Source organism: Diadema antillarum, unplaced genomic scaffold (genome assembly GCF_040938485.1).
Source record: "Diadema antillarum isolate AM-2024a unplaced genomic scaffold, OU_Dant_1.0 seq00001264_RagTag, whole genome shotgun sequence".
NCBI classification, from domain to species: Eukaryota; Metazoa; Echinodermata; class Echinoidea; order Diadematoida; family Diadematidae; genus Diadema; species Diadema antillarum.
The window spans coordinates 228,843-252,420 of record NW_027272046.1 but is presented as its reverse complement, the minus strand read 5'-3'; the positions used below and the strand labels follow the sequence as shown (position 1 = coordinate 252,420).

At 40.0% G+C, this 23,578-nt stretch overlaps 1 pseudogene; it reads left to right on the top strand.

Annotated features, from left to right (window-relative positions):
* Positions 1–23,578, top strand: part of LOC139745408 (uncharacterized) — a 37,591-nt pseudogene extending 14,013 nt beyond the window's left edge.

The following is a 23,578-nucleotide window of genomic DNA, read 5'->3' as shown; positions in this document are numbered from 1 at the left end:
TTTGTTCCATACTTTAAGGGAAATTAAAAAAAAAAACCACCATGATAGAATCCTCTCTTTAAAAGACAAAAGAAAAAGCCGATGAAAAATAAGCGATACCAATTTTATATGACTATGTCACCTCCCTCCGACAGCGGTCTGGAGTATGATGCCTGCGGGACATGCGGCGGGGATGGATCCGATTGTGTGGGAGTGCTGAGCATCACACCCAACATCGTTCCTGACAAGGCCACTCAGGTATGAAGCTGATTGGGTGAAACTCTAGGTAGCACCATGTCAGCTGATTGGTGGAGTTCAGGTTAATGCTTGATCGCATCAAAGATGGCGTCATATTTCGCACCGTGTGAAATATCAGCTATGATTATTGACTTTCGATGTGTCGCATCAAGTGCAGGGTTATTTACATCGTATGAGCGTATTGTTCGAGCTTACATCTTTGTATGCTGAATTTTTGTATTTTCTTGCGTTGAACGTCATTAACGATTTCGAAAACTGAGCCGCCACGGTGTTAAGTAGTGTCGAGTCTTATTCCACATGTTGACTTGTCTTAAAGTTACCTATTGCTGGCATTGTCCTGTTTCTATGTCAATGTGGGTAACAATAACAATGAATAATAATATAAAGTAATATAATATAATGTAATATAACATAATATAATATCATATCATATCATATCATATCATATCATATCATATCATATCATATCATATAATATCCTAATTCGTGTGACGATCACGCATAAGAGCCCGGATGTAGATGATAAAATCGCATCCTTCTGTCCCATCGTATAGATCTACGTCAGAGGAGCTGGCTTCTCCAGCGGTTCCACTCTGGCCTGTGTCTTCATCAACTCCATCAGCAACGAGGTCGAGGAAGACATCGACGACCGCATTAGCTACTTCGAGCTGACCTGCACGACTCCGGCCCTTAGTCCCGGTAGGTTGTCCAGCTTGTGATCGCATGTTTGTTTGCTTGTTTGTTTGTTTGTTTGCTTACTTGCTTACTTTTTGTTTTATTTTGTCCTGTCTAGTCTTTGAAAAAGTCAGTGCCTCCAATGTCTAAGAATTGAGAAAGGTACCGAACGCCACTTGAAACAAGCGTGCAGTTGAAGCTTTCAGTTATTCCAATTATTGTGATTAAAGATGAATCAATATGTAGCAATGCTAATGGAAATAAAATCATAAATGGAATTGAAAATTGATAAGTTCATGAGATGGTATGTCCCATCCTGCTTAAAATTTTGACGTCGAACTCGTGAGTTATTTTGCAGCCTGAATTTTGAATCGATGACATTCGGTCCGTGTTTATGATTGGAATCATTTTATTGTAACTATGTTGTAATGGATTGTACTGAAATAATTTAATGCCATAATATTATTTTTTTAAAGGTTAAAAAGTCATCTCTTGAAGTAATGTATTTTCTGTTTGAATTTCTTGTATGTATGTTATTTCGTAATGCGCAGGGGAGTATATTATTATATTAGCTGCGCAGTATAAATGTCCTTTATTGTTATTATCATTATTATTATTATTATTATTATTATTACTCATTATTATTTCACTTTCCTTATTTGCTTGCTTTCGTTTTCTCACAGGAGAGTATCAGCTGGCCATCCGACGCAACAGCGACGCGCTGTCGGAGTTTGTTCAGAACATCTACGTGTACGAAGGTAAGTTACAATGGAGAAAATGGTTATGTGCTATATGATATCACTAAATTATTTCTGTTATGTGAATGATTCCATCGCTCGATGCGCGTGAACGTATATACTTAGTATAGCGTAAAGTGCAATGCAGTATAAATCACGCTTGATGTGCTAGTTAATTTTTCAGTAAGAACTGACTCGATCAATTTCAATTCATTTCATCTGGGCCTATTCATGAAATTGACATCAGCCAGAGGCTAATTTTCAGCAACTTCGTGCCAAAAAAAAAAAATAAATAAATATAGATACACAACATGACACATAAATCTACTGATAATTGTTATATCAAAAAAAAATTAAGACTTAATAATCTAAATAATTAATATATTACAACAAAGTTCATTATCTGAAGTGATGCTGCATGATATAGCCAGAAATTAAAATGAATTCATAAATATTCTTGTAATATTTCTTTTAAAACTTTTTTGAAGCCTTTTACATACATGTGTAAAATTGAATTGGGGAAGTTGTAATAATAATGTTCAGACAGTATTGCCTAGTTAAAGGGCAGTGAATGTCACGATGGAAAAGATATAGTGGGGTGTCGACCGGGACCATTCTTTCAGTTTCGATACAGAATCATCAACAATACATCACACATAGCGGCTTAAAGGGATGGTATAAGATATTGGTTGAGGTGAGGATTTGGGTTTTTAACTTTTTGTAAGATAGCAAGAACCCACATATGAAATAGTACAGAGCATACCATTCTAAGGGGAATTCAATGTTTATTTGATGAAAATTGGTTTTGGAATGACTTAGACATTTACAAACAAAGTAAAACAAAGCGATCGTAATAAAAGGTTGGTCTCACCTTTTATTAGGAATGCCCTGTTTTGAATATCTCTGCCATTTCAAAACCAATTTTCATCAAATAAACGTTGAATTCCTCTTGGAATTAAATGCTCTTTCACATTGTAAAAGAGGTTTCTCATTATTTCACCAAAGAATGTTAGAAACCCGGAGTTAGGTCTCAACCAAAACTATACAACCCCTTTGAAATTGACTCTACCTCTCTCGTTCTTTCTCCCACCCCCCCCCCCCAGATTTCAGCTACACCAGTGTTAGTCCAACTGAGGCCCTCGTGAACGGTTCGCTGATCCCCATAACCTTTGAAATCACTGCACCCAGCGGTGCCTTCGCTGATGTCCGCTCTCTGTCCGACTACAATGTGAAGCCGTCGCTGTTGATCTACCCCGAAGATTGTAAGTAGAGAGAAAAATAGAAGCCAGCCAAGAGAGAAATATAATGTCACACGAATCCATTCTTTCTCCGATTATTCTTCCTGCGAATTTGTTGGTATATCTATAGTGCATACACAATTTCTTGTCTAAGTAATGAATATCAACGTTCACAAGATATGAATCCTGAATAATATTCAAAGTGTATTTCATTATCCATAGAGTAACTAGTGATGCAATCCGAGTTCAGAATTAATAATAATAATAAATATCATTTAAAGCACTTGTTACAATGTTTCTAAGCGCTAACTAATATGTTTATTCCACTTAAAAAATGAATACGTGGATGACACCAAATTTTACAGCCTTGTCAACATTTTCATTTTGCCCTGCTATTCTTCCTTCTCCTGTTTTCGTTTCGCCAACCCCCCCCCCCTCCCCCGATGTATAGCTGACGAAGTCTACGTCAACGTCGGCTCCTTCGGCAGTAACAGCGACTTCTCGGTGGATTTCATTCTCCCTCTCTACTCGGACAGGGCGCTGGGTTACCCCAGCATCAACGGGAGACCCCTCTCCTTGGGGGCGGTGTGAATCTTACAGCTTACTGGGGTGCTCCGATTCTTGAGTCGGCGAAATTTTCATCCACAGGTTAGTCCCTCCACTTCTCGAGAACATAAAAAGGGGAGAAAATGTTTTACGGCTATATCATTATCGACCGCCCTTACGAATAACAAGCAAACATATCGCCAAACAAAATTAATAAGCATATTTTAATGAAGAACTGGCGCACCAGCAGAAGGTGGTAATATTCTACTTGACAAGTATTTTTTGAGATGCACATAAAATGCACATAATCATTCTGATGGTTTTGTTTACATTCATAATTCACACCTCCAGGAGCTGCTCTCTGGTTAGAGTTCGACTCCCCCGTCGACTACGAGGACTTCGAAAGCTGCGATGACGTCTTCGACAGCGTTACCGGCCTAGGTAACGATCCATGGTGTCTCTGGAGGGGCCCTATGTCACTCGCCGTCGTCTTCGGAACCGGCAGTGGACTTCTCGGCATCGGTAAGATCAAAGTATTCAAGAGTTTATTGCAAAAACATTAAAACATTTCAAAGTAAGTCCATTATCAGATAGAGCAAAATTAAATCTTTCCAGCAATATCTCACTTTAGACATAACGATGAATATTCTAGAAGTTATGATTGAAAATATCCTTTATTTTATAATTATTTTGTTGGTTTTCACACATATTTCAACGTAACAAGAAGGGGGTTGGCTCGTTTGGCGATTAAAAGGCGTCAATTTGAGAGTGATCATAGGATAGGCCTGTGCGTCATCATTATTTTTTGTTGCCTCCGTCATCATCACTATCATCACGAAAACATCTTTCCTCGTCCTCTCATCCTCATTTTGTAATCCTATCCCTTTTTCCTCCTTCTACTCGTCGATATGATTTTTTTCATTCATCATGGGGGATGGGGGTGAGTTTCATAAGGAATTTAAGCCGAACTTAGAAATTAGGATCGACTTCGAATCATGGGATGCTGCTGGTTTCTCTTTTCAGTTATATTTAATGTTTTCAGAATCTACTTCAAATTGTTGTCAAAATATTAAAAAATTCCCTTTATCCCTTCCTTTAATTTGTTAATAAATGCCTGCATGAAAAAAAAAGTCTCCAAAGTTTTAATTCTCATATAAAGTTAGAATATTATTGAAGTCAGACACAGCCTACCATAATTTTAAGTAGATCTAAGAATTTAAGTTCGACTTGTATTTACGAAAAACCCCAAGTCTTCAAGTTATATCATCACTGTCAAATCAGCAAAATATCACTCTCCCCATATATCCATCATTGTCCTAAAAATAATAGTAAATTATAGTTATAGTCATAATAATAATGCAATTGATTCTAACAATAATTATTTAGTATCATTACTGTTCGAATCATTATGATTATCATCATCATTATACTCTTCTAACCATTATTATTATTATTATTTTCATTATTATTTTCATTATTACTATTATAATTATTATTATTATCAATATTTACATTGTTAACACGATCGTCATCATCATTATTGCTGCTATATTTATGTTATCTGATAGCTTTATTTCTTCCCTGTGTCTCTTCTACGGCTCTGTGTCTTTCTATTTCTATTTACATCTGCTTCACCATTTGACATCATTATAATTTTCATTTCATTGGTTCATTTCATTGGTACATTTCATTGGTTCATTTTATCGGTTCATTTCATCGGTTCATTTCATTGGCTCATTTCATTGGTTCATTTTATTGGGTCATTTCATTGGCTCATTTCATTGGCTCATTTCATCGATTCATTTCATTGGCTCATTACATCGATTCATTTCATTGGCTCATTTCATTGGTTCATTTCGTTGATTCCAGGTGACACGCTGACACTGAAGGACGACGCTGTGTACGCATTCAAGCAGAAATACTCGTACGCTGCTAGCGGAAGCGTCAGCATCGCCGCCCCGGACAGTGCCCTGGTGCCCGAGGCCATCCTCACGGGTTCTGCGAGCATCCCCAGCTGTGGCGACGTAGAGCTGAGTGGACGCCGTTCCACTGGATCCGGCGCCCGTGACATGATTTACACGTGGTCGGTCTCGAGCAGTGGAAACGTCGGGTCCAACCTTACCGACGCCTTAGACACCATCAATGGTATAGCTATAATGCTCCATCTCACGCAAAAATTCCAAACTTAACAATATTAAAACTGATATATATTACAACTTGGTAACATAGTTTGTATTTACATTTTTATTTTAGTATACCTTAGAATATTGATGTCCCAGTTACATATCGGGTAGGTCTAATCGAGAATTTTATACTCATGAGTGTATCCCAGAATACACACATGAAACAGAAAGACACATGCAGAAGACGTGATTTCTCCCAAAGATCGAACGACACCGACTTTTGCACCTTGGACTACGTTGAAAGACCATTTTTTTTTGAATCATTTTTTTCTTCTTCCAAGAGCAGTCACTAGAAAACCATATTATTTGCATTCGGATATACTCAGTAGATTAAAACTATCTGTTAACCAAAAATGTACCTACATTTGTAAGTTTAATTGACATACCTCTTTGTATGTACACAGGAAAAATAACTTTTTGAGTATTGTAAGAAATACTGGTGTATTCTATTTTCAGTTACTGTTGTTACTACCATTGCTTCATTTAGGACCACTTAGCAAAATTAAGCAACTCTACTCTCGTGAGAACTTTTGTTGCAATTTTTTATACTACAAACTCTGGTCCTTCTCGTTCTTCTACTATTAATAGTGTACTAACTTCATTATTAATTTCCAGCGCTTAACTCCGGATACGGCGAACCGGAGATCGTCGTAAACGGCGAACTGTTGACCGCTAGCGACACAGAATACGTGTTCACCCTGGAGGTCGAAAACTTCTTAGGCCAGTCGGACCAGGCCTCGTTCGGCGTGACTCGTTCCGCCACGCTCGCCCCGGAGGTCACCATCAAGCCTCGAGGTGTCGACATCAATTACGTGAAGGTCGCTGACAAGTGAGTACCGATGTCTTTTGGTTGTTCATATAGATGAGAGAAGGTGTTTTTTTACATCAGTGTTATAGTTTCTGACATCAAGTTCATATCCAACTCAACTTAGGTTACAGGTCGAAAACTTAACTCTCGATGATTAGCTTGTAGTTAAGCACCGTGTGGACGCACTCGAAAGTTAGCAATCTTAAAGATAGTCGATGATTAGAAACACGAGAGCTTGTGAGTTAGCGTAACCCTCGCTTCTCGTTCGCATCCGCGGGTCAACCTCCAGCTGGGCATAAGGTCATCTAGCAAAGACTCTGCACTTCCGGTGTAATCATTGAGTGGGATTCGCTCTTAAGTTGTAACTTAAAGTTTAGGTGCGCGTGTGGACCCGCGTCGTGAATTCATGAGTGAAGCTAATCATCTACAGTTAAGTTTTCGACTTAAAGAAGAAATTTATAGGAAATAATATTATATAAATTGTCTGTTTTCCATCATTTAATGTTGTTTTGATTAATTTCTGACATAAATCATGCAATAAAGTTGTCTCTGCTTTGAATATAAGAATCTTTATTTTTACCAAATTTGAGCACTGGAAAAAGTTCGATGCGGCTACGAAAAGTGCCAAATCTGCGACGTCACTACATGTGTATGCAACCCAGTGGGATTTACGTATCTATAGGCAAACTGTGTGCACTTTTCAGGAAATTGGTGTGTAATTTGTTGTCAATCTAGAATAAATCGTCCGCCAAAACTAGATATTCACGTCGTGAAATTGTTTGTTTGTTTATGTTCATTGGAATCATTTTTTACACCCATAAATTTACGGAAAAACAAAGTTTTAAAAGCACAAAACCTATCGTCAGCTCAAGATTCACGATTGCCGTTATCAGCTGTTCCTTCGTCCAGCCACAATTTGCTGTTATTGTTGACACAACAAATCGATCATTGTGGGGAAATTGCGTATAGCTGAGGTAATCTTACATACTCATGAAGGATGATAACTAAGTCAAAGAGCTGTAATTGATTGGCAATCATTTTTACACCCATAAATTTACGGAAATACGACGTTTGAAAAGCGCAAAACCTACCGTAATCAGCTCAAGATTCGCGATTGCCGTGATCAGGTGTACGCACAACAGTACCAGCAGAATCGGCAGTGAAGAGGTATTCCTTGATGCCGTGATTTCAGCTTGGTTCTTCTTCGAAATGGCATGATGAAGGTTTGTTAGATAAATGTGACCTTCTTTTTCTCTTGTGTGTTGGTTTAAATTCTAATTTCTACCTCAGCTTGCTAAAAAACAGTCTAACAAAGCGGGAAACAGCAACATTTCCGTGCTGAGCAGCAGCCACGATACACGTGTTGCATACAAGCATGCACCGCTGCTGCAGCGATCCCCATAGTATAACAAGTAGGTTGCTTGTAAACAAGGGGGGGGGGGGGGTCCTCGGCGCAGTTGACCAATCGTGAACACGTATTTCGATCACATGTCTTGGTAAGCAGCAAGGCTGTTTACGCGTCTGGGAGACGATTTGCATAAACTTACGCATGTTTCAGACGAATTTATGAATGAAAGTGAGTAGCATGACATCATGCCATGACCATATTTGGAATAAGCAGAGGTAGAGCTTTCTGTAGGTACCAAATGTGTCAGGGTTCAACGCAGAATATCTAAGACACGATCGCCAAAAGAGCAGTCATTTTCGCCGTAAGCGAAGGCGATTTGGTCTTTAGGCGTAAGATTTTGGCCAACTTTTGAGATTGACATCCCACTTTTCTCTTCAAAAATCCACATTTTGTAGGTTGTATTTCGAAATGTTGTTGATATCAATCAGAAATTAGAAAATTTCCCCTACAACGTGATACCAAAATGTCAATTTGGTCCCTGAGGTAGGTCATTTTTTGACCTTTTTCGGGCTGTAGCGCGAAATCACTTTGCCAGAGCGGGTCTCATACAGCCGTACGGCAAATCAACTCATACGCATTTGGTGACGTCGCTCAAATCCGATGTTTCTTGTAGCGAACGGAGCTACAACTCCTAAACTCCTAATCAATTTTACGTTATCATCTGCGGTTACCATTGGTGGAACCAGTTGGACTTTGAATGGCTCTCCTACTCCATATATCCAGTGAGTTTAATTTTTCGCGAATCGTCTCTTCCTGACATATTCGCGAGTAGTTAAATTCGCGATCATGGTGTAAACAGCAATGGACGAAGAAATGAACGCGTGCACGCCTTATCCGTACCATGCCGGGATCAGAGTTGGTATTTTCGCGCGATTTAAAATTCGCGAATGGCACCCTACTCGCGAAATTCCAGAAAATATAAACCCCGCAAATTATATGAAGTATATCCAGTATTTTGACAGACATGGTATGAGAGATATGAAAGAACGATGCACGTAGTAATTTACTGCCCCTTAAAAAAGAAGAGTATAAACTAGGCTCTTTTCCATTACCAGTTCCACTCTCAACATTGGCGCTGATATTCAAATAAATAAACATTGATTCTCTTCACAGATTCGACCTGGTGGCCGATATTAAGTTCTACTCCGAGTGCGTGCCGGCTGGTGAGACGCTGATCGAATGGTCCGTCAACAACACCAACGTGGCCCTCAACCTCTTCACCATGTACACGCGATCGCTCCGGGTAGAGTCCGGAACACTCCCGGGTAAGCAGGAGTTTTTCCCTGACACACTAAAATCATCCTCATCACAATTCCTTCTTTTTCAATGCACTTAATTACTGTATAATTTGTTGTTTTAATTCCAAAAAAAAAGACAAACAATCATGGTCTCGATATCACAAACACTTTATATTCTACAGGGGAAATATGATTGTGGTGCGAAATGAATATTTCGCTAATTAGACAGAAGGATTGGCTGCCATTTTAAGGCGCCAATAATGATAAATGTTACCATTTTTTAATACTAAAGCTTTCAGCTCCCTATCGGGTAGAAATGTACACACCTCAGTGGAGAAAGCATTGTGGATAAAGTGTTTTCACAGGGACGCGTTATCGGCCATATTCCTTTTTTTTTTCTTCTCCCTCTTTCTCTGAGACATAGCGTTTGTTGAAAATTTCATACAGACACCAATAATCGGAGAATATGTGTTTTCGTACATCCTATGCCGATGAGAGGTTGCTTGAAATTCAGTTTCTCTGTAGACCTGACCCGAATTCACAAAGGTGGTACAATCTTGTCCATGGATTATACCATGGACAAAGACCATGGAGCGCCAAGTGTCGCATGGAATATTTCGTTACGAAATCAGTTATTTCGTCGACGAAATTACTATTTTGTAACGAAAGGACAATTTCGTTGGTGAAATGACTGATTTCGTAACGAAATATTCCATGCGACACTTTGCGCCCCATGGTCTTTGTCCATGGTTTAAACCATAAAAGAGATTCCACCACTTTCGTGAATTCGGGCCATAGCGTTCGTTGAAAATATCAGACAGACACCAATGATAAGAGATTATTTGTTTTCATATCCCGCGTCGATGGGAGGTTGCTTTCAATTGAACAAATAATCTCACGGCATGTCGCTCTCAGAAATCCTATGTTATAGCTGCAATCGTCGTACAAATCCTTTTGGTTGACTTGCTGAATCCTTCTCTTGATATTCATCGATATCATTTCTTCGTAATCGTAAAGGTGGTGAGTTCATCATGTTCACCGTGAGGGTGTACAAGTCCAGCTCGCCGAACGACGTCACGGAGACCTCCATCATCGTCACCACCCACCAGTCCGACCTCATCGCCGTGATCGACGGTGCCAAAGAGTTCATCGTAGGTCGGGACAGTGGCACCGTCAGCATTGACGGGTCGAATTCCATCGACCCCGACGAGCAGGCCCGCCCTTGGACTTACGTCTGGCTGTGTGAACAAGTAGGTTGAATTGAACTTTTCGGCTTCTCTTACAGCAGCTGTACAGGTTTAGAAATCTTGCCCATGATGCTCAATTTAGCGTTCAGTTTTGTCTGTTTGTTTGCTTGTTAGTTGTTTGTATCATCGATAGAAAATTACGAATTTACGCATGGAGAGAGAAAGGGGGAGAAAGAGAGAGGGAGAGAGCAGAAAGAAAGAGAGAGAGATACGGGAAGAGGATGAAGACAGTAGTTACCATGTGACACCGGAACTAGAGTAACGTGTTTGATGAATGCACGTGCTGCGATATTGCCAGCAGATTGTGACCAGTTTTCGTAACTTGGAGAGAGGGACGCATAATGTGGCAAACAGGACATTCGATTTCGATATCAACTTTTTGGGGGGTTTGTTTGTTTCTGCTTTTGCTTTTTATTCGAAGTGAATATCATGTCAACGGGCTCCAGGTAGCTACATTCACAACTCATGTGTGTTCTAATCGCCCTTAATAATTTTGGAGATATGTGGTATGAGTGGTTTATTTTTTTGGCACTGAATCATACATCAAGGAACTTTCCTTGTCTCTTGCTTCGCTATAGATAACTGACAACAGTGCGTGCTGGTCGTACGACCCCGACCTCCTGGGCACTTTGATCGTCAACGAAACCAACTCAGGCGACAGTGGTCTCGTGTTCGACGCTCAGGCGCTCCAGGCCGACAAGACCTACGAATTCACGCTGGTCGTAAGAAAGGAAACGAGAACCGCCCAGACCACGATCACCGTCATGGCTGTAAACGGAGATCCGCCAAAGGTAAGATGTTGCTTCAATTCAGGCCTACATTTATCATACTACACAGTAAAATCATGTTAAGGAAAAGTGCATGTGACCCTCTAAGTATAATTTTGCAAGAGAAGAACCAAGAAGATTTAGTAAATTGTGGATGAAAATGATGTTGATGACAGAGAAGAAAAGGAGAAATAACAAAATGAAAAAAAAATATAGGAGAGAGAAAGGAAGAAGACAATAAAAAATGAGCTGCTTCATTTAAAAAGGAAAACCCTCTGGTTTACGTTATTAACTTCCACAGGTGATCTTGACCATGGACGATGAGGATGGCGTGATCAACGACGACGCCTCGGTGGAGTTCGTGGCATTCATCTATCACAGCTCAGATCTCTCCACCGTCAACTGGGCAACGGTCGACACGGTCTCCGGTTCGTTTTCATGCAGTCATTTCGAAGATTGTTTTTTTTTTTTTTTTTTTTTTAATGAATCCATGAATGGCAACAAATACTGGCATATCATTGCATCATACCTCATTTAAAACTACAGGGTCCTATTCTATCATAAGATAAAATCGATTTTAAATTTCGTTACCACACAGTCTGCCATAGACTTACAGTTGAAATCAACTTTATAATCAATTTTAACTCTTCATAAAACAGGACCCAGGTATGTCAGGTTTTCTAATCCAACGTGTCACAAAATTTGAGACGAAATTTAAAATCTTGCTATCACCCTTTACGATTTTTAGGCATTTTCCTCTCGCCTTGTTTTCGTTGTATTTCACGATGCACATCATAACAAAGGGTCAGCAGGTTGAATACAGTAGTATTCTGTAGGTTAGGGAAGTTTGTTCTGTTCATCCATGGTAGTCGACAATTTACAGACATGTATACTGTAGGCATTACAAGAAAATCAGAGGGCGAGTATATAGACGCCGAGGAAACACTGCTCGCAGACCTCCGCCAAGCTAGCAACTCATTTTCACCCATACATGCATACAATATCCCAATATAGAAGCCTTTATTTTTATGTAATCCTCTTCAAGCCGCTCGGCGACGCGACGTCTCCTTCGAGCAGAGCACGCGCTTTTAATAGTGCATGTATGCAAACCTTCGGTGCAGTTTGAACTCCGAAGTTCATTGACCTTATATGCCAAAAGACAGAAAAACCTTTCAAAAACCCGTAAAAATTCCCAGATCGTCCGAAAAATGTAACAATCCATTCGGACTGTTCCTTGTGTCATTATCGACTTTTCCTGCAAGTTTCATTTAAATTCGTTCCCAACTTTTGGAGCTATTTTGCAAACAGACAAACCAACGCCATGGTCAAACCTCCTCTTTCCTTAGCGGAGGTAGAAATGCAAAACAAAGAAAGAGAAATCAACAGCGTTCCCCTGTCTTGCTTGAGCGTATTTCTATCACTTCTATCTTCATCTTGCCTCTCGTTGCCTAGGTTACGGTTACTTGGATTTGACGGACTCCAGCAACCTCCTGGCCGATGCTCAGGTCCTTGACGGAGGAGACGGCTTCTCCGTAGCAACCATCACCATCGCTGGAGGTAAAAACAGGGAGAGCTTTAGATGTTCCCTAAAAGAGACAGTTCGCATAGCGTATAGTGAATGTAACGGTGTAGAGTTAACTTACAGTTCAGTTCACCATGTGAGTAGATATGAAAAGGCCGTTTTGGGTAGAGAGAGAGAAAAACGTACGAAGAATAAAGTCGAAAGGTGAGGGAAAACAAGAAAAAGAAGAGAAAGAAAGAAAGAAGTAGAGAATCGTGGGAAGGAGAAAAGGAAAAATTGAAGGAGATACTCCTTCTTGGAAGTGTATAAAGAACTGTGGATACACCGGACTACGTCTGTTTGTGTTGAGCGAAAATGAGTAAGAATGAAAGTAAGAAAAAGAACCGACAGTAACAGTTGTAGTAGTATAATAGTAGTGGTAGTAGTAGTAATAGTAGAAGTAGTAGTAGTAGTAGTAGTAGTAGTAGTAGTAGTAGTAGTAGTAGTAGTAGAAGTAGTAGTAGTAGTAGTAGTAGTAGTAGTAGTAGTAGTAATGATAATGACAATAGTAATAATAATAATAATTGTAATAATAACAATTATGATAATGTCTTATTTACCCAGGGTAGCCTCTTCATTGTTGCCACCGCTCTACCAGAGGACCCTGCTATTATTATAACCCTATAGTTTCCAGGTACCCATTTATACACCTGGGTCAAGTGGGACATAGTGGGTAAAAACATCTTGTCCAAGGACGTAAGCACTGGGCGGGAATCGAACTCCGGTCCTCCGATTAGGATCGCGAGACTTATCCACTATACTACAGCGCCCCACAATGATAAGATGATGAGAGAGAAAAAAAATGAATGGAAAGTGGAAGAATGATAGAGTGAATGAGACGGGAGAGAACATGAAAAAAAGGTGTTATTCTTGAAGTGTCTTCATCTTCTTTTCCAACTGTCTTCTTTTCCGTCCTTCGTCTTTCTTTTTTTTTTGAATCTCTTGTTCCTTTTCTATTTTTTCCGATCGTAGACATTGTCGAGCGTGGAACCAACTATGCCATCTCCCTCAATGTCACCGATGTCGACGGGCAGTACAGTACGGTGAAGACCTTTATCACCGTGAGATCGGGACCGACATCGTGCATTTTCAGCGTACCGAACTACGAAGAACTGAACGAGGTAAGACCCATGAAGGAGGGTGTTTTTTTTTTCGCGCCACTTCCAATCCCCAATTATTAGGCCTAGTGGTGAATCAAGAGGGGCTCACCAGGCGCCCCCCCCCCTCTTTACTTTTTGTCAAAACAAAAGAAATTAAAGGAAAAACAATGGGGGCTTGCGCCCCCCTTAATTTTGTAAAGGCGTCACCCCTTTACAGAATTCCTGGATCCGCTCCTGAAGCCCACCAGGCGACCCTTCCGGTTGTTGTCAAAAAATACACTTTTCCTTGAATGAGAGAAGCACTCATTATGGATGATTATGAATAATTATGCCATGATCTTACGTCTTTTAACCTAATTTAAATTCATCGAAAAACTAAGGAGAGGTGTAGCACTGGTAGCAATAGCAGCAGCAACGGAAGCAGCAGTCGTAGTAGTACTGAAAGAAGAAGACACAAAGATTGATACGACAGAGTCGAGAATACTGAGCCGACGGGGTCGCAAGGGAGAGTAGGAGATGAAGGAAGATTGAGAAGAATGAAATTTGAAGGATTTGTCTTTTTTGTGTGTGCAGAATTCATCGTGCGACGGAGGACAATCTTTCAAATTATTATTATTGATGTTTTTTTTTTTTCTCCAGGTGACATTTACCACGGAGAATTGCGTGACGTCAGCTGACGCATACCCCCTGAACTACCAGCTCTTTGTCGTGGGAGAAGACGGCAACTACGAGGCCATCAGCGAACAGAATTCGGAGCCCAGCTTCTCCGGAATCGGCAAGCCCAAACTGGATGATAGCGACTTACGAGTCTACATTATCAAGGCGCGTATAAACTAGAAAGGGAGTAGCTTAATCTCCAAGGAGTGCATGGGAAACCAAAGCCGGAGTGACCCGAGACTCATATATACATAATTAAAAAAAATAAAAATAAAAAAAATAATAATAATGATAATAATAATAATAATAATAATAATAATAATAATGATAATATTAATAATAATAATAATAATAACAATAAAATCAAGAATTATGATAAGGACAATACCAATAATGATAATAGTAATAACAAATAACACTTATAAAGCCCTTAATACTGCCGTTTCTAAGCTCCTTAATACAAAAAAAAAATACTTTATTGAATTATAAAGAACAGCATATAATTGCCAATATTATAATGTAAATTATAACAAAACAAATACATTTGACAAAATCGATAAGTTGTAAGCGATGATCTAATTTCATCTGCACTTACAGCATTTTGAATATGAAAATGGACTTCGTTCAAAAGAAATGGAGTAATGGCAGAAAATGTCCTATCACCATAACGGGTATACAAGTGCGACGACCATATATGATAATTGCAGAATATAGAGAGGACAGGAGGAAGAACGGATAGATCAGGTTGAAGTGAAGGAGGGAAGGGGCACAGCTATTCATCGTGTGTATGCGATGAACTTTAAATAGCAAATACTTCTCTATAATCGTTTTGCTGGTTGGTGAAAATAGGTTTGGCTTCATTTTATGATAGGTATTAAAGGTGATGACGATAGGGCCAAATAATGGAAAGTGATCTTTTTTTTAATATTTCTAATGTATGGCGATTGTGACGTAAATGTTTTTGCAAGGTAGACGTAAATTTTACACGTCGTTCCGTTCTGTTTTTTCACATTTGCGCTGTTGCAGGTGTGTGACAAGAACGACATGTGCTCTTCGTGGATCGCCGGAACGAATGTCACCATCAAAGAATCGTTCTCCGCGAGCGACATTACGAATTTCAAGGCGAATTACGTTAGTGCGTTGTCTTTCGCAGGTGAGCCCGATATCAATCTTATCATGGTTATAATTCTTATAATCCAATTTGGCAATGGATTATTGCAACAATCCTGTACGTGTGTTTCTTACACATAATCGATGTGAAAAGCAATAGACCCTACCAAACGGCACACCATATAAAATGGTTGACGAAGTCAAAGTTGACGAAGTTGCCCTGTTGTCCAGCTAGGTTTTGAATGTTCTCGGGTTAAATTCACATACCGCAATTCACATCGTCCTTCAATACATCAACGCTCGATCGACTAATCAGTGTCAGTGAAAGACCATTTCCAGCAGCTGAAAAAAATTATTAAAAAAAACCAATAGGACAGGTTGAGATCAATTCAACAAAACATGTGACTCAGTATCTGGCGTGCCTGTCTCACAGTATCAAGCTGCCAAGCTGAGAATTAAATGTTGTGTTTATCATACTGTCCTTTATAGATAGGCCCTACTATTTGTCAATAAAGAAGAAAAGGATAAAAAAAAGTAAAATATCACGTGTGTTGAAGATCCCGCTCCACTTCTTCTCAAAGAGCAGGGTGAAGACTCGGTGAAATGGCCCGTCCCACACACACACCCTGGAAAATGGTGGAATGAAAAAAAAAACAATCTGTTGTAGTTCTCATCATTTGACTTCCAGTAGTTAACAAACGATTAATTAACCACACCCAAAATGACGACATAATGAATAACTCCAACCATATCTTAAAAAAAACAAACAAATCTTTTACTCTGTAATCAGGCAATCATCTGACTGCCCTCCTCAACAACAATATGCTGGTGACGAAGGTGTCCGGTGGCTCAAGCCGACGTCGTCGTACAGCCTCGGCGTCCACAGACACGACGACGGCAGAGCAGTTGACGCTTATCCAGAACGTGTTGCAAAACACCGTTCTCGACGTCAGTGGGGCCCAGATCCTGATTGATCAGCTCCCGGCCATCGACGCGTCTCTGATGACCCTTTCTGATCAAAGTACGTTCTTTGAGAGGCTCACATGACAGCTCTGAGATGCTTGTTGCCAGAAAATTAATGGCACTGTTTCTGTCATTGGACGATGAAAGTCAGAAGTAGTTTTAAACTATAGAGTTAGGACCTACTCGTTCCTTCAACATAAAGGCGTTTTAAGAGAATTACCACACTTCTTCTTCAAGTGTGTGCCTGTACCTGAGGAAGTCGGTGAAATTTCTAGGGGAGTCTTGTCGTTTCATTCTAATGAGATGAAAATTTGTGTCCCTTGCCGTGTCGCAAATTGGCTGCAGAGCACCCTCTTTCGGTAGCTAATTGCTTTTGTCGCGTTAAAAAAAAAATGAAAAAGAAGAATGACTCTAGTTTCAGTTTCACTTTTAGTTTGTTTCTCCATTTGTACAAATGAAATCCTTATGACAAAATCGACAATGTTTACGTCAAAATAAATGAAGTAGCTACTTACCGAAACAAAATAATACAAGAGAAAGTACTTTTATGATATACAGTACATAGATTTCATCATTATCTTAAGGGTACAGTGGGGGAGACTTTTTTGCCAAGCAGTTTGCTTGACTGGGAGAACGACCTCTTGCAGATGATGTGGTATTTTATGATTCTCCCTGAACACTCTACGAAGTGCGTGTGTAGTGTGCCGCGGCTTTAACACGCTCCACATTTTGTCCCCAACAGATACGTTCCTGACCTACATAACCCAGATCGTCAACGTGTTCATCAACGAAGACGTAGCCATCTCGGAGACCAGCGCGGAGATCGTTCTCAGCCAGCTCGAGGTCATCGGCGAAGGCCTGACCGCTGCCGACAACGAAGCCATGCTGAGCAAAATCTCGTAAGTATCATTGCGTCCCCAAAATAAAAAGAAAAATAAAGAAAATCAAGTGAAAATTGAAAACTTGCGGCAGTAGTTGAAATAGTCAAGAAACGACTCCTGCTCTTGGGTGGTATGGTCATCATGTTGTAGGTGTCGCACTTCAAATCTTGATTTTCTGTATTGCAAAGATATTGAAAATCGTAACGGAACAAATGTTTCCTCCCGTTCTACATAACTTATCATCGATGAGGTGCCATACACCTGGCGTGTAATGTCAACTTGAGCTGCTGGTCCTGCATCGCAAGTATTCATTTCATTCCTTTCATAGCCATAGATTAACCTGAGCATGAAGGTATTTCTTCCCGAGGACTTGGGTAAATCAAGCACTTATTGGTTTCTTGTTTTGGAGAATGTTATACGATGAAAGCAAATTTCTTCCCGTTTTCTTGGCGCGTGCAGGAATATCGTCAACAAACTCGGCAACTCGCTGAGGGGTGGTTTGACCCTCGGGGCTCCCCGCCAGGAGCTGTCCTCGGGCGATGTGACCGTCGGCGTCCTCCGCTCCCTCCTCACTGGGACCTTCTCATCCACGGAGTCGGGCGCAGGAGCGGTCAGCATCGACTTCGGGTCCGAACTCAGCGCCCTGTAAGTCAATGAGCATCGTTTTTGCCATCTTTAGCTTCGTATCACAAAATCCCATGGTCTTCACGTGCTACAAAAGTCTTATGTGAAAATTCTGAAATGAAATGTTGCACCAACCCTTGCAACATAACCAAAAGAATACTCTTGAAAATGGCAAACCATATATTTACTAAAATGGTCAACAATGTAATAGTCGTTTCATGTTCAAACTGTCAATCAGTGCATTCGAGCAGTGATCGCCTCTCTGTCCTTGTCTCTCTTTTTTTTACGAAATACAGACTAACAACGATAAAACCGTTTTACAGTTTTGATTTTAGGTCTACCACCAAATGTGGTTTCCAAAGATAAAATACAGATATATCGATGGAATGTAATAGTCAGGGATACACGTTTCTCAGGTTGAACTGAATTACTGTTTTTATACCTCATTTGATTTTGTCAGCCATTTTCATACATTCGTTCATATATGCGTGTTCGTCGTCTATTTGCAATTTTATACATGTTTCTTTTTTCACAAACACTGATTACTCGGGGTTTACAACCAAACAAGCTTACTTTCATGTAGGTCCCGTCATACTTCTCTTTGTTCAAACCCATTTCGATTTCGACCAGTTTGTCATTACAATTGATGTGTTATTAACATGTATATTGTTTGTTTTTGCACATTGTTTACAAGGTAAAATAACTTGTATTATTATTTCTGATGTAATATTTATATACGAGAAGTATGAAATAAAATAAATTGAATTGGACTTGTATTAAATTGAATTTCTATTTCATTCTTCCTCTTTGTTTTCCTCCTTTCCCTTCGTAATTTATCGTTGTTCTTGTTTTGTATTCATCTTGGGTTCCTGTACCTTTTAAATTATCACCCTCATCACCATCTCCATTTGCTTCTCCATTTTGGCATCGCCATTTTGTTCTGTCTCATTATGCCTGATAGATTCGGCAATGCCTGGACGTGCGCCACGGGGGAGACGTGTTCTGGAGTGACGATCACGTTCTCCCACTACGCCACCACCTACGATCCGTTTTCTGTGGACGCAGACGACGTCAGCAACCGAGCCGCCGATATCATCAGCATCGAACTTTCCAACCCGTCAACAGGTGAGACCGGTCCCATTCCCCCCCCCCCCCCCTCCTTCTCCGTCCGCTCTCTACATAGTTATTGATAATTTTCCCATTTGCCATTGCCGTTGTTATAACCTTTTTCATTTTATCATTTCATTTTCATTTACTTTACTTTCACTTAATAAAGCATGCATAGATGAAAGTGTGAAAATAATATGGCACGTATAACATGACAATGCTAACAGACAAACCAAAGTTATCAAATGAAGGGGTTAATGAGGAGGCAATGGGCCTTTATTCAAAACTGACCCCGGGAAAGTAAATACACAGGTGTTCAGTGTTTTATCTCTTCTTTCTATAAACTAAACTTGACACAAAATTCGACACACGCATCAAGCACACTCATATACGTATATACACAAACAAACATACAATAGCACATTAACGATACACGAGATGCCATTTTCACAACCCACCGCTATCATGCTAATCTCATATTAATTCAGAATGATATTGTTTAATTCCAGAATACCTTTCAGGTGAAATACACTTGAAAGCTCTCTTAAAATTTTTACCGTCTTATTATATTTCACGTCAAAGTGTATAGAATTCCAGATTTGAGGGCCTTGAAAAAATATTGACTTTTTGCAGGAAGATGTGCGAACCTATTTTACCCAATCGGATTCCCAATTGTATCTGAGATCTAAGTTACGTTTATTTCATTTATTTAATTTCATTTATTGTTAACATTATTAAACGGGTGGCCACCGAAAATAACATCTAAAGTAGATATTTTGTGAATTTATTATACATTTATGTGCTATATAACATTAGGCATTTTCGAATTGTTATTGCTCGTTTCTATACTACCCATATATACTCCAATGTTGTCATCTTCCATTTTTGACATTAAAAAAAACGTTGTAAGACATTGCAAGTCTCATTAGATAGTGGTACTTTCTCTTCTATACATCATTCATATCAAGATGCGAGAATTCGTTAAAAAGTTGTTCGTTTAACCGTATAACTCATGATAAAAAACGTATTTCAATACACACAAGAGAATGAGATGAGAATATGTTTGTTATCATCATCTCAGTATCACTGGCGGTAGCAGCAAAATTTTAGGTGTTTTATCAAAATTATTAGCAGTATTGTTCTAATCATTCCTTTATCAAAGCTGTCGTTATATCTGTTTGTACGGGATACTTGAAGTACTAAACGTGATCATTGTTGGCAGCGCAGAATGATTTTTCAAATAGGAGTTTTTTTACGAGGAAAATGCAAGTCCTCTAAAGTCGAAATCATTTCAAGAGATTTTAACCTATTCCAAACCTTGCATCGACGCGATTGTTCGCAGGGTCGGCGATCAACGTCACCGGCCTGTCGACTCCCGTCACCCTGACGTTCCCGCTCTCCGTCTCGCTGACTGGTGTCACCTACGACTGCGTCTACTGGGACTCGAGCGCGTCGGACTGGAGCACCAGCGGGATATCGACCACGGAGGTCGACGGGAGCACGATGCAGTGCCAGAGCACTCATCTGACGGATTTCACCGTCATGGGCACACCCATCCCATCCACGGAACCCTCGTCGACGGCGGATCGTAAGCACTTTTGTTGCTTTTTTTTATTAACTCGTCGCCATCCAGATCGGATAACTCACATATTTGATACATGATATTCATCTCTTGCCCGTAAGCAATGGATCCGTTGTATTCAATTCAATTCGGTCTAATTTGCTTTTTACCCTTTTCAAAGGAATTACATATAATCCATTTACCAAATGTACAATTAATGTAATCATACGCTAAAAGGAGATTAAAGGGATTCCATGGATTTTCTTTCGTTATCGAGTTGGTTTATCAAATATGAATAAATGAGACGAATGATTAACTTTGTGGCAAAAACGGTGGAATCATTTTATTTTCTCTGTAAAAAAAAAAGGAAGAGTAAGAAGAAGAAGAGACCAAGAAGGGGAAAGAGAGAAATGAAACCTTATTACGAGATTGTGGGATATTATACTGTTGCATATTAGATAGAAGAAGGTGCACATACTGCAAAGGGGAAAATGGAAATTCTTCCGAAACTCCAAACACCATCAAGAGATTTCAAATAACATGTAAGATTGATTGCTTGTCTATCTATCTATTTATCTAGCTAGCTTGCTCTATCTTTATTTCTATCCATCCAACTAGCTATCTATTCATCTAGCTAGCTAGCTGGGCAAACTAACTACTATATAGCTAGCTATCGCCATATTAACACAGCTGTAGGCCCTATGTATGGCAAATTTTATGAAACAATCAGCCGAAAGAAATAATGGACATTTTCATTTCCTGTCATTTCTCTTTACAGCTAATTCCGAAATCGAAGCGCTCACAAGTAAGTGTCAAGCATAACATCTTACTCATTTTCATGTAAAGTCAAAAGGTGTTGTTGTTAAAGATGTTCTCAGAACCTGGCTATATTTCTCTTATGCAACCTTTTCATAGTCTGGTCAATGCAAGTCAGTGATTTTAGTGGAAGTGGTGATAGCCCGTATGCTGTGTTTGATCTGTTTGCATTTCTATGTCATCATTGAAGCATCATGAGTACATCATGTATCATCATAGACAGAGCATACACAAACTCCGAGCTGCCCATAAAGATATACAGAAGCAGTGTGCCCCTTTAATATTCACAACATATTGTTGTGGGGGAAGAAACAAACAAACTCCCCAAAACAGAGATATGCCATACTGTTGTGCATCACACTCTGCAAATGTCGTGGACGGGATACTTAAAGGGTTGGGGAGGAAGTGAATGTGTAGTCCCTAGCTATGTAAGGCAAACACCCTCTGCAAATTCGTAGGACTGGAACTCTTAGCAAAGATGGGACTTGAAGCCCTAATCTGCCCTGTAATATGCCATGAACGCTGGGAGTCGATGTGTGCAGTCGCAGAATGCTATACTGAACATAAATACGTCATGCAATGGACGGTACGTTCGTGAGAATCACAACAAAATCATACCAAACGTCACTCACAATCCTGACTATCGATTACGTGGACCAATTGTTGCGATATATCGCAAAATTGTATTAGTCGTCATGAAACTGATAAACTTTCGTGATACTAGACACATTATATCAAAGATGAACAAATAACAAGTAATTGTACATTACTATCTCCATCTCGTGGTAGACCTCGTTTTATACATCGCCATCGGCTGTGCTGCCGGTTTCGTCGTGCTCATTCTCGTCGTGGTCGTGCTGATCTGCGTGGTGCTCAAGATGGGGAACAACGCGAAGGCGAACAGCAACAACGCGCCGACAGAGAACGTCGAGTCGCCCCGCCACGACCCGCTGCCGCCGAGACAGCCGCTTCCACAGCCGGTGAGTGTGTGAACCGCTAAAGGCTAGCACCTCTCCTCCAATTTTTTTTTTTTTTACTACCTGGTGTATGCCCTCTGTCTTATGGACTACATTTGTATCATGAAATACACAGTTGATGCATTATTCTGCGTGCCGTTGAATGATTTGAATGAAATGAGATAAAAGTTACAAGGAAACGTGATGCTATAGGGGTGTGTGTATTCATGAACTGAAATTTGCCCGTGAGCGCAATGATGTTCAGAAGTTTGACATATTCATCGTCACATAAACAAACATACAATAAGATGAAATAGATATGATTATATTACCTTTCTACCTACCGTTCTCTTCCATTAATCATAATTGGGAAAAGCAAATAAATAAATAAATAAATGTATATATATATATATATATATATATATATATATATATATATATATATAAATGTGTACATATATATATAGCAACGGACCAGGTCTGACGGAAAACAAAACTTGAGCATAAAAGGGGTTTGTTCCGACATTTGACACTATATTTATTCAGTATACATAATTACAAAGCATTGGATAATAGTACTCACAAACTCAAACACTGTTCAGTGACAATGTCTGCATTCAGTCTTCCTCTTAAAAAAAAACCCACACAAAATCATAATAATAATGGGTGATACTAATCCACAAGCAACGGTCACAGACATTTCTATGATATCTATCGATTTCAGTGGTTACTGTGCTCTAAGTTACTAATTATTGCTTACACCCATTCACCTCACACCTCTTGCAGACTATGATGGATCCCGTCCACCCTGCTTACGTTAGCCCGCACTTCGATCCGCCCCCACAATACGAACAGACCAACCCGTACAACAGCATGCCCCCTCCTCCACCCATCTCCGGTCCTCTTGCCCCGCCCCCCGTTGCGTTGGTGAGCGGGAACCAGCTGAGCCACGCCCCACTGGACACCTCGGCCAATCCGATGCCGTCTATGGAGAAGAAGAGCAAAGCCGCGCCCGACAATTCTTACACCAACTACATGGACGCCGTGACTGGGCGGAGGCCTCTTTCTGGAGGTATGCCCGGCGTGGAAGGAGTGGCCAACTACACAGAGCCGTCGAGACCCGCAAGCCGCGGCACTCTTTCCGCTGGCCACATGTAG